We start from the raw sequence: 12390 nt of genomic DNA, 5'->3' as shown, positions 1-12390 counted from the left end.
AAACTGGAAGATTGTGGTGAGAAAACTTCAGTTGGGCTACCTGGACGTTCTGAAGCAGAACCCAGGACCCCCTCCTTTCTGCTCTGACGCGGGTTGGTTCCAAGCAAGGGTCAAGTTGATTGCGTGCTCAGATCAACGCTCTGTCAGCCTGTACGGCAAGGCCCTCGACCGACTCGGCGAGGTATGGCCCGGAGCGAATCTCCAACTAATCAAGAAGAGCGAAACTCCCAACAAACCTCGCGGCAGAGCAAGAATACCTGTAGAGCCATCCGATCCGGAAACCATCCTGGAGCTACTGAAGATCGGAAACCCGAACCTACCCACCGAAAACTGGAGGGTAGTTAAGGTGGAAGAGCCTTCAGGAAACTCCAGACATGTCACGCTGCTCCTGGACCAGGAAAGCGTTAAAGCACTGGACGACCGCAAGGGGATTGTGGCATTCGGGTTCACTACCGCTACCATCTGGACCTATCAGCCGAAAAATCTCCTCGCACCCAGCGAAGAGAGTACGGCGGCCCCCGAGATGGATGTCGATAAGCCTCTCTCACAAGCTTCGACGATTGAGTCCGACTCGGAATCAAACAGCGAACTCGTGGGAAACTTATTCAACATCCAACTCGAGGACGAGGATAGACTTTTAGATAGCGGTGATGACGCGAACGCCACAGTCATTGAATACTCATCTAACGGTGCTGCAGATTAATCTGCATCACTCTAAGGCTGCCTCAGCAGCCCTCATTCTTCGTCTCTCTGACCTCAGAAAAGACATCATTCTCATCCAAGAACCTTGGATATCAAACGACAAGATATGCGGCCTGAAAGATAGGCACTACACCTTGTTTCAAGGTGAGGCTAACGTCAGATCGCGCTCTTGTATTCTCATTCGAAAACATATTAATGCTTTTCTTCTTCCCTTTAGCAATGCTGACACCACTGCCATAGAGGTTGAAGCTGTCCACGGCCCGATCTGGATTGTGTCGGCTTATATGCCCTACGACGCAGCGGAGGCGCCTCCTCCTGAAGCAGTGAGAAGGCTCGTCAATACGGCGCATCTGAACCAGAAACGCATAATTATTGGAGCAGACGCTAATGCACATAATATTGTTTGGGGCAGTACAAACAACAACACACGAGGTGAGCAACTCTTTGATTATATTCTAGCGAATAAGCTTGATATATGTAATAGAGGTGATGTCCCCACGTTTCTTAACTCGTCTAGAAGAGAGGTACTCGATATTACTCTTGCTAGTGAATCATGTACACAACTGGTGCAGGACTGGAGCGTTGATAAACAACACTCTTTTTCCGACCACCAATATATAACATTCACTTTAAAAGCCGAAACGGCAAAACCCATGAAGTACCTTAACAAGAAACGTATGAATTGGATCAAATATAAAGAACATCTTGCCAATGGACTTCCTGATAACAGGCAGTTTGAAATGGCAAATAAAAACGATATCGAAATCGCTGTCAACATGATAACGAAGACGTGTCAAAGCGCAGCACGACAATCTTGTCCCCTGACAAAAACAGGAGGTAAGCATAAACCTTTTTGGTGGACTCCAGAAATCTCAGAACTTCGCAATCGAACTCGGAAACTCTTTAACCAATCTAAAATAACAGACGAATGGGAAGAATATCGACAATGTCTCAAAGACTTTAAGAAAGCTGTCAGAAGTGCAAAACGCACATCCTGGCGATCATACACTCAAGAATTAGAGAACACTTCAGAAGTAAGCAGACTACGCAAGATTCTTGCATCAAACCCAGTCTCTCCCAGTTTTATCATGACTCAAGATGGAACTTGGACTACTTCAACTGACCACACTCTTAGAATACTTCTAGAATCTCACTTTCCAGGCTGTGTTGCCAACTTACCTGCACTTCCCAGCACTCTTCAGAGTAATTATGGGAATAGATCAGATCTAATCAGCTCTAATAGCATCTCTACAGCAATATTAAGTTTTAAAAAATTTAAATCACCAGGTCCTGACAACATCATTCCAGCAGAACTTCAAGAAGGACTGGAAATTCTACTGCCTTGGTTAACAAGGATCTTTAACAAGTGTTTAAATCTCTCCTACCTTCCGACAATTTGGAAGAAATCGAAGGTAGTATTCATTCCGAAAACGGGGAAGCCTTCACACTGCAAACCAAACGACTTCAGGCCCATTAGCCTAACCTCTTTTTGCTTAAAGGCTTTTGAAAAAGTCTTAGATGAGCAAATCAAAACCCAACTTGATACTAAGTTGATCTCTGCTTTTAATAATATTGAACCCAACGCTATTTTGTCTGAAATTGCCAAATTGGGTATCAATTACTCCATCCGAAAGATGATCGAACAAATGCTCCAAAATAGAATAATCACTTCAGAGCTTGGGTTAAGCCGCATGAGAATGTACGCCGTCAAAGGCACTCCTCAAGGCGGAGTACTTTCACCCCTTCTCTGGAATCTCGCTGTAAACAGTTTGCTTCGAAATCTCGAAAAAGCAGGCTGCAAGGTTGTAGCCTATGCAGATGATATTGCTCTCTGCGTGGCAGGCAAACACCTGAATACCCTCACTGAGCTCATGCAACGCTCAATCAATATTCTGTCAAAATGGTGCACCGAATGCGGACTAAATGCGAATCCAGCAAAGACAGATCTTGTTCTCTTCAATAGGAAACAACAATCTCCTCCACTGCAAACAATAACTTTAAAAGGGGAATCATTACTTCTATCTGATTCAGCTAAATATCTAGGAGTTATTCTAGATAGGAAGTTGAGTTGGAAATTGAACATCGAAAACAGATGTAAAAAAGCTTTCATAGCTCTTTATACTTGTAAGAAAGCTATAGGCAAAACCTGGGGTTTTTCACCTCGGATCATTTATTGGATATATACCTCGATCATCAAACCGATACTCTTCTACGGTGTGGTTGTATGGTGGACAGCACTCGAAAAACGGTGTAGAGTAGCCACAATTGATCGAGTTCAAAGAACAGCCTGCCTCCAGATAACAGGATGCTTAAGTACAACACCTACTAAGGCTCTAAACACGTTGCTTCACTTGTTCCCTATCGATCTGGCTGGCAAAGCGATTGCAGCGAAAGCAGCGACACGCATGAATGCTATATCGAAATGGAATTAGTATCTTGGCCATTCGGCTATACTGAACAGGAACACTGTTATCTCTTCCGACATAGACTATCATGTAAGTCTTCCATCACCACCCTTGCTATTCTCCTGTTCACTCCCAACTAGGGAAGAATAGAAGACAAATCTTACCGAAATCGATGGCCCTCTGATTATATATACAGATGGTTCAAAACAAGACGGCAAAGTGGGATTTGGAATCTTTTCCAATTTCCCTCACATCAATCTATCATTTAGATTACCCGACTACTGTAGCGTATTCCAAGCGGAAGTATGCACTATCTGGTATGCTGCGAAAACTATCTTAGAAAGGAGAATATCACTAGAGGATATCCGCTTTTTCACCGACAGTCAAGCGGCCGTTCGAGCACTCAGCTCCTCTTATACCCACTCAGATGTGGTTCGATCCTGTCTCTTATCTCTTAACGAGATAAGTGTTCAGAATTCTGTCCAAGTTATCTGGATACCGGGTCACAGTGGATTCGAAGGTAACTGCAAAGCTGATGAGCTCGCAAGAGCTGGAGCTGCGCAATCAAATGTTAGTAACTTACCCACAATCCACATTCCGCTCTCAACATGTAAAATGCTCATCGATCGAGAATTTCACAGCATTGCTGATCGGAGGTGGCGAGTGGAAACTACTTGCGTTACAACCAGACAAATCTGGCCATCCTACAATCTGAAACAGACAAAAACCCTTATAAGTCTTTCGAAACACGAACTAAGGCATATAATATCTCTTATCACCGGGCACTGCCTTTTGGGCACTCACGCACGTCGGCTCGAGGTTCCTCAAAACGACCTGTGCAGATACTGCGAGGACGAAGATGAGGAAGTATCGAGCAGACATTTGCTGTGCAGTTGTCCGGGTCTAGCCAGAAGTCGGCTCGCTCTTCTAGGCTCTCCAACAATTGACAATCTTTCAGTACTCTCGGACCTGAAAATCGAATCTCTCATCAAATTTTCGAAACGAATTAATATCTTTGACCAAAATCTACAATAAAAATCTCGGTTAGGTGGGGAAATCATTTAAAATAATGAGCTCTAGGGCAACACAACGGACCCAACTTGCGGTCTATGTGGCACTCCGATGCGGGGTCACCCTTAAACCAACCAACCAACCATTAAAAAAAATGAACATAAAAAAAAAGTAAAACTGATCAAAATATTGAGGTGCTATATTTTTTTCGCGGGCTGTACATTCATTTAAATAAGTACATACAAACAGACAGACAGTCAAGGTAAGGCTATGCATAAATGACGCAAGGTGGCGAGGCATGAGCCAGAGGAAAATATAGTACTTTACAGCTTTCATTGAATAGCCACGAGCAACTCATGTCAAACTCAACAAATCGTTAAATTGTTTACCAGTTCTGCTGATTGTGAAAAGGACTGACTGATAGCCTAGCGCTTTTTAAATATTAAAGAATTGTAAATGAATGATAATAAAGTCCGTGCAACTGCTTTTGAATTTCTCGCACTGAGATCTGTGACTCGATGTTGTTGGGGCAATCTTTCTCACTTTCAAATAAATGAATGTAAATTGGCGTAAGTGAATTTGTAAACAGTTTGTGTACAGAGGTACACTAGCAAATAACTGCCGCTGGCATGTTGTCACTGACACTTTCTTTAAGTCAACAAAAAATCGGAAAGGTGGCGTCTGAAGCGACGCTGTCATTAATGAGTAAATGCCGGGTGAGTATCGGCAGTGAATTAAAGAGCGTAAGTTGTGATTAATTCTACAAATAGAGGATTGGTTTTGGATTTAGAATTAGGTAGAAAAATACGAAAGACTATAAATATATCGAAAACAATTAAAAACTACTCATTACAGTGACTCTCTTCAAGCTTCCCTGCTTGACGTAACCCGCCGCACCAGTTTTTGGAAAATCTTCAAATTATATTTTTGCGTTTAATTAATTTCGTTTCCAAGTTGGATTGTAACCTACTTGCGTACACTTAACAACTTTGAATATCCCAAGCAATTAGCACTTAGTGAGCGGTAATATATGGCATTTTCAATTAAACATTTGGACAAATTCTATTTCACACTCTGTTAGGCGTCCATAAATTACAAATTTTGTTAATGTGTTTTTAAAACTCTTCTTCTTCTTAATTGGCGCGATAACCGCTTACGCGATTTTGGCCGAGCTTAACAAAGCGCGCCAGTCGTTTCTTTCTCGTGCTAACCGGCGCCAATTGGGCACACCAAGTGAAGCCAAGTCCTTCTCCCCCTGATGTTTCCAACGCAGAGGAGGCCTTCCTCTTCCTCTGCTACCACCAGCTGGTACCGCATCGAATACTTTCAAAGCCGGAGCGTTTGTATCCATTCGGACGACATGACCCAGCCAACGAAGCCGCTGGGTCTTTATTCGCTGCGCTATGTCTATGTCGCCGTAAAGCTCATACAGCTCATCGTTCCATCGCCTGCGATATTCGCCGTTGCCAACGTGCAAAGGTCCAAAAATCTTACGCAGAATCTTTCTCTCGAACACTCCAAGCGTCGCTTCATCGGATGTTGTCATCGTCCAAGCTTCTGCGCCATACGTTAGGACGGGCATGATGAGAGTCTTGTAGAGTGTTAGTTTTGTTCGTCGAGAGAGGACTTTACTGCTCAGTTGCCTACTTAGTCCAAAGTAGCTGGTTCCTAAATAAACGAAGACTTTTACAACCTCGAAATTATAATTGTCAACAGTGACGTGGGTGCCGATACGCGAATGCGCCGACTGTTTGTTTGAAGACAGGAGATACTTCGTTTTGTCCTCGTTCACCACCAAACCCATTCGCTTTGCCTCTTTATCCAGTTTGGAGAAGGCAGAACTAACAGCGCGGTTGTTAAGGCCGATGATATCAATATCATCGGCATACGCCAACAATTGTACGCTCTTATAAAATATTGTGCCTGAGCGATTAAGTTCTGCGACTCGTACGATGCTCTCCAACATCAGGTTAAAGAAGTCACACGACAGCGAGTCATCCTGTCTGAAACCTCGTTTGGTATCAAACGGCTCGGAGAGGTCCTTCCCAATTCTGACGGCGCTGCTGGTGTTGAGCAACGTCATCTTACATAGCCGTATTAGTTTTGCGGGGATACCAAATTCAGACATAGCGGCATACAGGTAACTCCTTTCCGTACTGTCGAATGCAGCTTTGAAGTCGACGAAAAGATGGTGTGTGTCGATTCTCCTTTCATGGGTCTTTTCCAAGATTTGGCGTATTGTGAATATTTGGTCGATGGTAGACTTTCCAGGACTGAAGCCACACTGATAAGGTCCAATCAGTTGGTTGACGGTGGGCTTCAGCCTTTCACACAATACGCTCGCTAGAACCTTATAGGCGATATTTAGAAGACAAATCCCGCGGTAATTGGCACAAATTGCAGGATCGCCCTTCTTATGGATTGGGCAGAGCACACTTAAATTCCAATCGGCAGGCATGCTTTCATCCGACCATATTTTGCATAGGAGCTGATACATGCACCTTACCAGCTCCTCGCCGCCATGTTTGAATAGCTCAGCCGGCAGTCCGTCGGCTACTTTACATTTATTTGCTATACTTTTCAGGCACAACTGCAGTACAATAACAATTTTCATGCAATTTATTGTGAATTCGTTGAGTGCACAGCAGTGTCCCTCGCCTAGCCGACGGCATAACGGCATAAAGTTAGTACCTTGTTGCCGCTAAAAGTGCGAGTAATACATCAGCCGCATCGGTGCGAATTGTTTAATGCCATCACGTACTCGTGCGCACATAGACGCCACATTCTGCACTCACTGGGGAAATTGCATGCCAAACCAGCTAAGGGAACGAATTGAATTCGAGCAGCATTTGCTGCATTGGCCAACAACATTGTTAGGCAAAGTGGGCGCGCAATGAAGCGAATTCTAGCAGACGGTCTCTCTTCCTGTGCCTTTTCTGTGCTGTGCTGGTTTGCCACGTTTCATTGTTTTGTGTGTGTGTGTGTGTGCGTGTTCTTTTTTTTGGTTTATTGTTCATTACAACAATGTATGCCAAAAGGGTGCGTGCTTTCCTTTTTTCCCCCCATATCTTCTCTCTGCCTCCTTACTTACTTGCAAACTGAAATTTTTTATTCCACTCTGTAGAGGCTATTCGGCAGAGTATCAAGTCAACAACAAGAAGTTTACGTAACTTCGCCAAGTAGTCACTCAGTCTGACATCATAAGAGTCCAATGCCTTTCTTCCCCAAACGGGTTTTTTCATCCTGTATCCTACAAGTTCATCATTCGAGGCATTTGCAGGAGCAGCATATGATTTGTGTTCACTCTGTAATGTGCCGCATAAAACTTTCACACTTTAGCGGCGAGAAACTTTAAAAGTGTGCATATGAAATATATTTACATATGTGCGTTAGGGTGGGTCAATTTGCATGGCACGATTCTTCTCTGCATTGCTCGTAGCAGATTCGGATTCCACATGTAAATTCAAGAAAACACGTTCATGGGAGCATGGCCCTGAAGTTAGTTTCGAGAGCCCTAAATTTTAAAAGAAATCCTCTTTAATTAATGCGAAAATTGAGGGGAGGTTATGGCAATGAAGATAGAAAGTATAAAAAATACACGTCCTGTTGAAAGTAAAATGTATCTACAGCCAAAGTAAAAAAGTGAAAAAAAATTAATTATTATACAATAATAAAAACACAAATATTGAAAGTAAATTTTTGAAATATTGTAAAATTAATTTTTTTTAGTTATTTTGCAAGTTTTAGTTTTTTTATAAAAAAAATTGCCTACAGTAACTTTTCCCTTCTTCTTGATTGGCGCGATAGCCGCTTAAGCAATTTTGACTGAGTTTAACAAAGCGGACATAAATTGGACACACCAAATAAAGACAGCACAGAGGAGGCCTTGCTCTTCCTCTGCTAACACCAGCTGGTACCGCATCGCATATTTTTTTTTATTTTGAAGTACAATCCTTCCGGTTAATGATGGAACACAACTTCATTCATATGGCTGCCTCGGCTAACCATGCACCATCCCATACGATCGGTCCATTTTTTCAACACATTTTCGATTGTATGCGGCTGTATTTCAGCTATGACGTCGCGTATGTTGGTCTTCAGTGCATCAATTGTTGCTGGTTTGTTGGCATAACACTGGTCTTTGAAGGCACCCCAAAGATAATAATCCAACGGAGTCAAATCGCTTGTTTGTCAATAAGCAATCCAGTTTCTCTTACTTTTTTTTCGCAAAGTAACGCACATACACTTCATTCGGTGCTTTTCTTCTTCCCATTGACGTGCGTAACTTTCGTACACATTCTGCAACATTACCATGATTTTCAAAGTAATGTCGCAATATTTCCCAGCATTCTTTGAGCGTATACACAAACACTTTCGTTCAGCGGAAGAATAAAACTAATTTTCTGTCAAATCAGATGACAGCTAAGTATTACCATTCTTCAAATAATACCTAGTTCAAATCCGTAACGATAGATGGCGGGCCCTGTATGTAGTAAAATTGGCTTTAGAGCTGTGATCTAGTCCAGTTTTTTTCTTTGAATGTTAATAAGCTTCCGAAACTGCAAAATATATTTACCCGCCCTAATGTTCTTGTATGTATAAGAATATGTAAAGAAAAATAACCGTCCCTTGAGGTGTTGGCGTCTGCTGGCCCATCTTGTGCGCCTTCTTGCCTTCCTGTCTTCCTGCTCATGCTCTCAGCTACGCCTTCTGCCGTTGGCGTATTCTCACGAGCGTCACTCTTGTGCCTGCTTTCACGTGTTATAAATTCTTCCTTGGCGTATTTTTTTTCTGTCAAGTTTTACATGAAGTTTTGGCCGCGCCTGAGTGTGTCGCTGAAATTAGGTGCTTATGGTGACAATAATTAGGCGTATAACTTTTTTAATACTTTTTTACAGCCCCTGTTGACTTTCAAATTTGCGGCAAAGGGAAAATAAATTTTTGTAATTTAGCCATTTGCAGGCAATTTTTACATGCACTAAGGGGATGTGTTGCACGCAGCAAATTTAAAATATGGCAGAAAGAAGATATTAACTTAACAGCCATCTCTATTTTGAAAAGTACAACCAAAGAAAATTTGAATTATAAATACTTTGGAAGATTAGTTGCAGAATAGTTAGATATTAGTTGGTGTTGGAGTTATAGTAGTTGGAATAATAACTTTAATTAGTTTATGATTCAAAATTAATGATCCAATTTTGTTTTCACCTACAACTTTTCACTAAATACAAAAACGAATTATTTTGAGTGACGAAAATCTTTGATCAATAAAAAATCAAATTTGAACATTACGCCCTCCATTGCTTGTCTATTTGTTTATAGCAGCTGTCTAGTTCACAAGTGGCAAATATTATCGACGTGTGACGCCATTTGCAAAACTTATAAATCTTAATTAATTTTGCACCACCTTTTACTTAGTCCGATATTGCACGCTGTTTACGTCTGAGAAACCCCGACTGAAATTTTTCAAAGACTATTTTTGTGGAACATTTTAATGCTGAAAACTGAATATTTTGCAGGTTTTTAAAAATAAGTGCCACACAGATAACAAAATGTTCGATAAAAATATGCGCCATTAAATTTTTTATAGACTCTCAAAAACCATATTGATGGTAAAAACAGTTTTCTTTAAATTTTTTTTCAAATAATTTAGATCAAATTGAGTTGAAATTAGGAAAAGTTCAGTCCACTGCCCAAAAAATTTAAAAACGCTATACGGTCCCATATTCTTCTGCTCTTTCTCCTTCATAATTGCTAAATCAAATTGTGTCTTTTTTCTGACGCACAGTGTTGTTTCATTCTTTCACTCGCCCTCCACAGTCCTTATAATTCTCAACGTTCTTATAAAATAACTCAAAGACATGTTGTGTAGATGAGAAAGATAAAGTGACTCGCCTCAACAGCAGCATGAGACCACCCCAATACATGTGGGTCCCTTTCCTGCCCGCTTCAATATGGCCATTTCTTAAGCCAGCGTAGGGCCCAATTAAGAATTTGGCCTTAAGGAAGTAGGTCTTGGTAGATGATTCCCTGCCAATCCCACCAAACACATGCAAAATTTTAATCAATCCTGAACGTCAATCCTGGCTTAGCCCTAGTCTGCGCCCGCATATCGCGACTCGCTCTCACTCGATGTTGTCAAATTATAAGTACTTGTACTTCTGCTGAGTGGTTTGTACTATAAAGAACTCACTTAAGTTAAAAAATGCCCGGCTTTTCCTTTTTTGGTCAGCAGTGAAATTCTTCCTGTTTTTGCACATATCCAGTGCTTTTTTCTAGTAAAAATGATAATTATTTATAATCAAATGTGTGAATTTTCTCGTACGGGGCGAAAAAATAAAAATTAAAATAAACGACGAAAATAAAAAATGTGCTAATGGCAACAAATAAAACTAAATCAGGAGTAAGAAAAAAGCAAATAAAAAGCATTTCACTCCCAACCGAATGGGCAACTGTGCGACTGGCAAGGATGCATTGCTTCGGTGAGCGCTCTGCTAAAATGTTCCGAAAAGGTAATAACAACGTTGCTGTAGCCAGCATCACGCCATTTAAATTGTAATTGCGCGCGTAATCAAATAAATTACGAGAGAACTTTACAGTGAAGGGAGAGGTGCGAAGCGCACGAGTGCTGAAATGCACAGCACCTGAATGGTGGCGATTTTTAGTATTTATAGCGTGAATTATACGAACATACATACATACAAGCATATGTACATTCAGGGTGGTCCATACAGTGACGACTTCTTTTTAAAAACTTTTTATTTCGCTATATATTCGCAATAGAAATAAATATAAACAAATTGTATACATTACTTATTAGAGTATCAATTTTTCAAGTATGCGTTTTACATCATAAATTTCACACTTTAATTATGTTTATAAATTTTCGAAAATAAAAAAAAAACTTGCATCAAGAAATACTAAAAACTGTATGAGTTAGCATGCAGACCATATCGAAAAAAATAGTTTCGAGAAAAACAAGTTTAAACTTTTTAGTGCATTTCGCTCGAGGTCGCTACATGTGCGCAGCAAACTCTCGTCGGGCAGTTACATTTTCTATCATAACTTTGTATCTATGTGGAATTTTTACAATCGACCTCCACAGAAATACGACTAAGGCTATAAAAAATAATAATCTGTAAAAAAAAATCGATTTTTTTTTTTTAATTCTGGACGTATGTAACCTCTTAATAGCTGTGTAGCTGCTTTGGCTGACAGCGCATGCTATCAACCCACTTTTCCAAAATCTTAGTGATGTTTTTTGCTCGATATTCACCACAAGGGCCTGAATGTTTAATGGATTTTTGGCATAACATCTGTTCTTCACGGCACCCCAACGGCATTGATTCGTAACTTCGAGGTGACCCATTGACATCACTGAGATGACTGAAAAACACGATTACCAACTTGGCCTGATTGTGGCATGGGCTATGTGACATGGCGCATCACTCTGCTGAGCCCAAAGACCGTCTAAGCTCATATCTGCAATTTTTGGCCACAAAAAATCATTTAACATGCCTCTGTAGCGCTCACTATTGACCGAATTGGCATTTTTAGCGACATTTTTTTAGAAAAATAGATAAATTATGCCAACGCTTCCAAATCCGCATCAAACTTTCACTCTCTGGGGATGCACTGGCTTCTCGACGATCCTAGGTGGGGTTTCCTGCGCCTAGGTGCGGCGTTTTTGCTTATAAACATGGACGCCGAGATGACAATGCGCTTGGGATGATGCACAAAGAACGATTTTGACTTCTTTTCAATTAATGCCTTTTGGTTTCGATTTTTTTACGATTAAAAAACCTGTATATGGACCACCCTGTACACAAACTAATGTGCGCCTATTGCCAACACATTAAAGTGGCATAAGCATCATTTATTTTTTGCTGTTGCTTGCACTCGCAAGCATATCCAGTGTGGATATGCATAATTCTGCCTACTTTTGGGCGTGAATTATTTGTAAAATATCTTTTCAAATTCCACAATACGCTTGCACAAATATATTCACTTTTGTGGGTGGCAATAACAGCCTACAACCATTTTTGTTAATGCTGAGTGTACGTCGACAATGGATGTCAGCCAGGGCAAAATACGCCTTATTTTCCTGTTTTGCTTTGATAAAAGCGACCGGCTGCTGAAAATGTGAATAGTGTTTATGGTCTTATTACTTTAGTAGGCAATCATGCCCAATTTTAGTTCTGTCGATTTTGATCTGATGATGACGAAGAAGCACCTCTGGCCGACCAATTGCCGAAAATGTCGTTAAAATAAT

This window comes from Anastrepha ludens, chromosome 4 (assembly GCF_028408465.1).
Source record: "Anastrepha ludens isolate Willacy chromosome 4, idAnaLude1.1, whole genome shotgun sequence".
NCBI classification, from domain to species: Eukaryota; Metazoa; Arthropoda; class Insecta; order Diptera; family Tephritidae; genus Anastrepha; species Anastrepha ludens.
The sequence above is the reverse complement of the archived record's forward strand: the minus strand, read 5'-3'. Positions refer to the sequence as shown.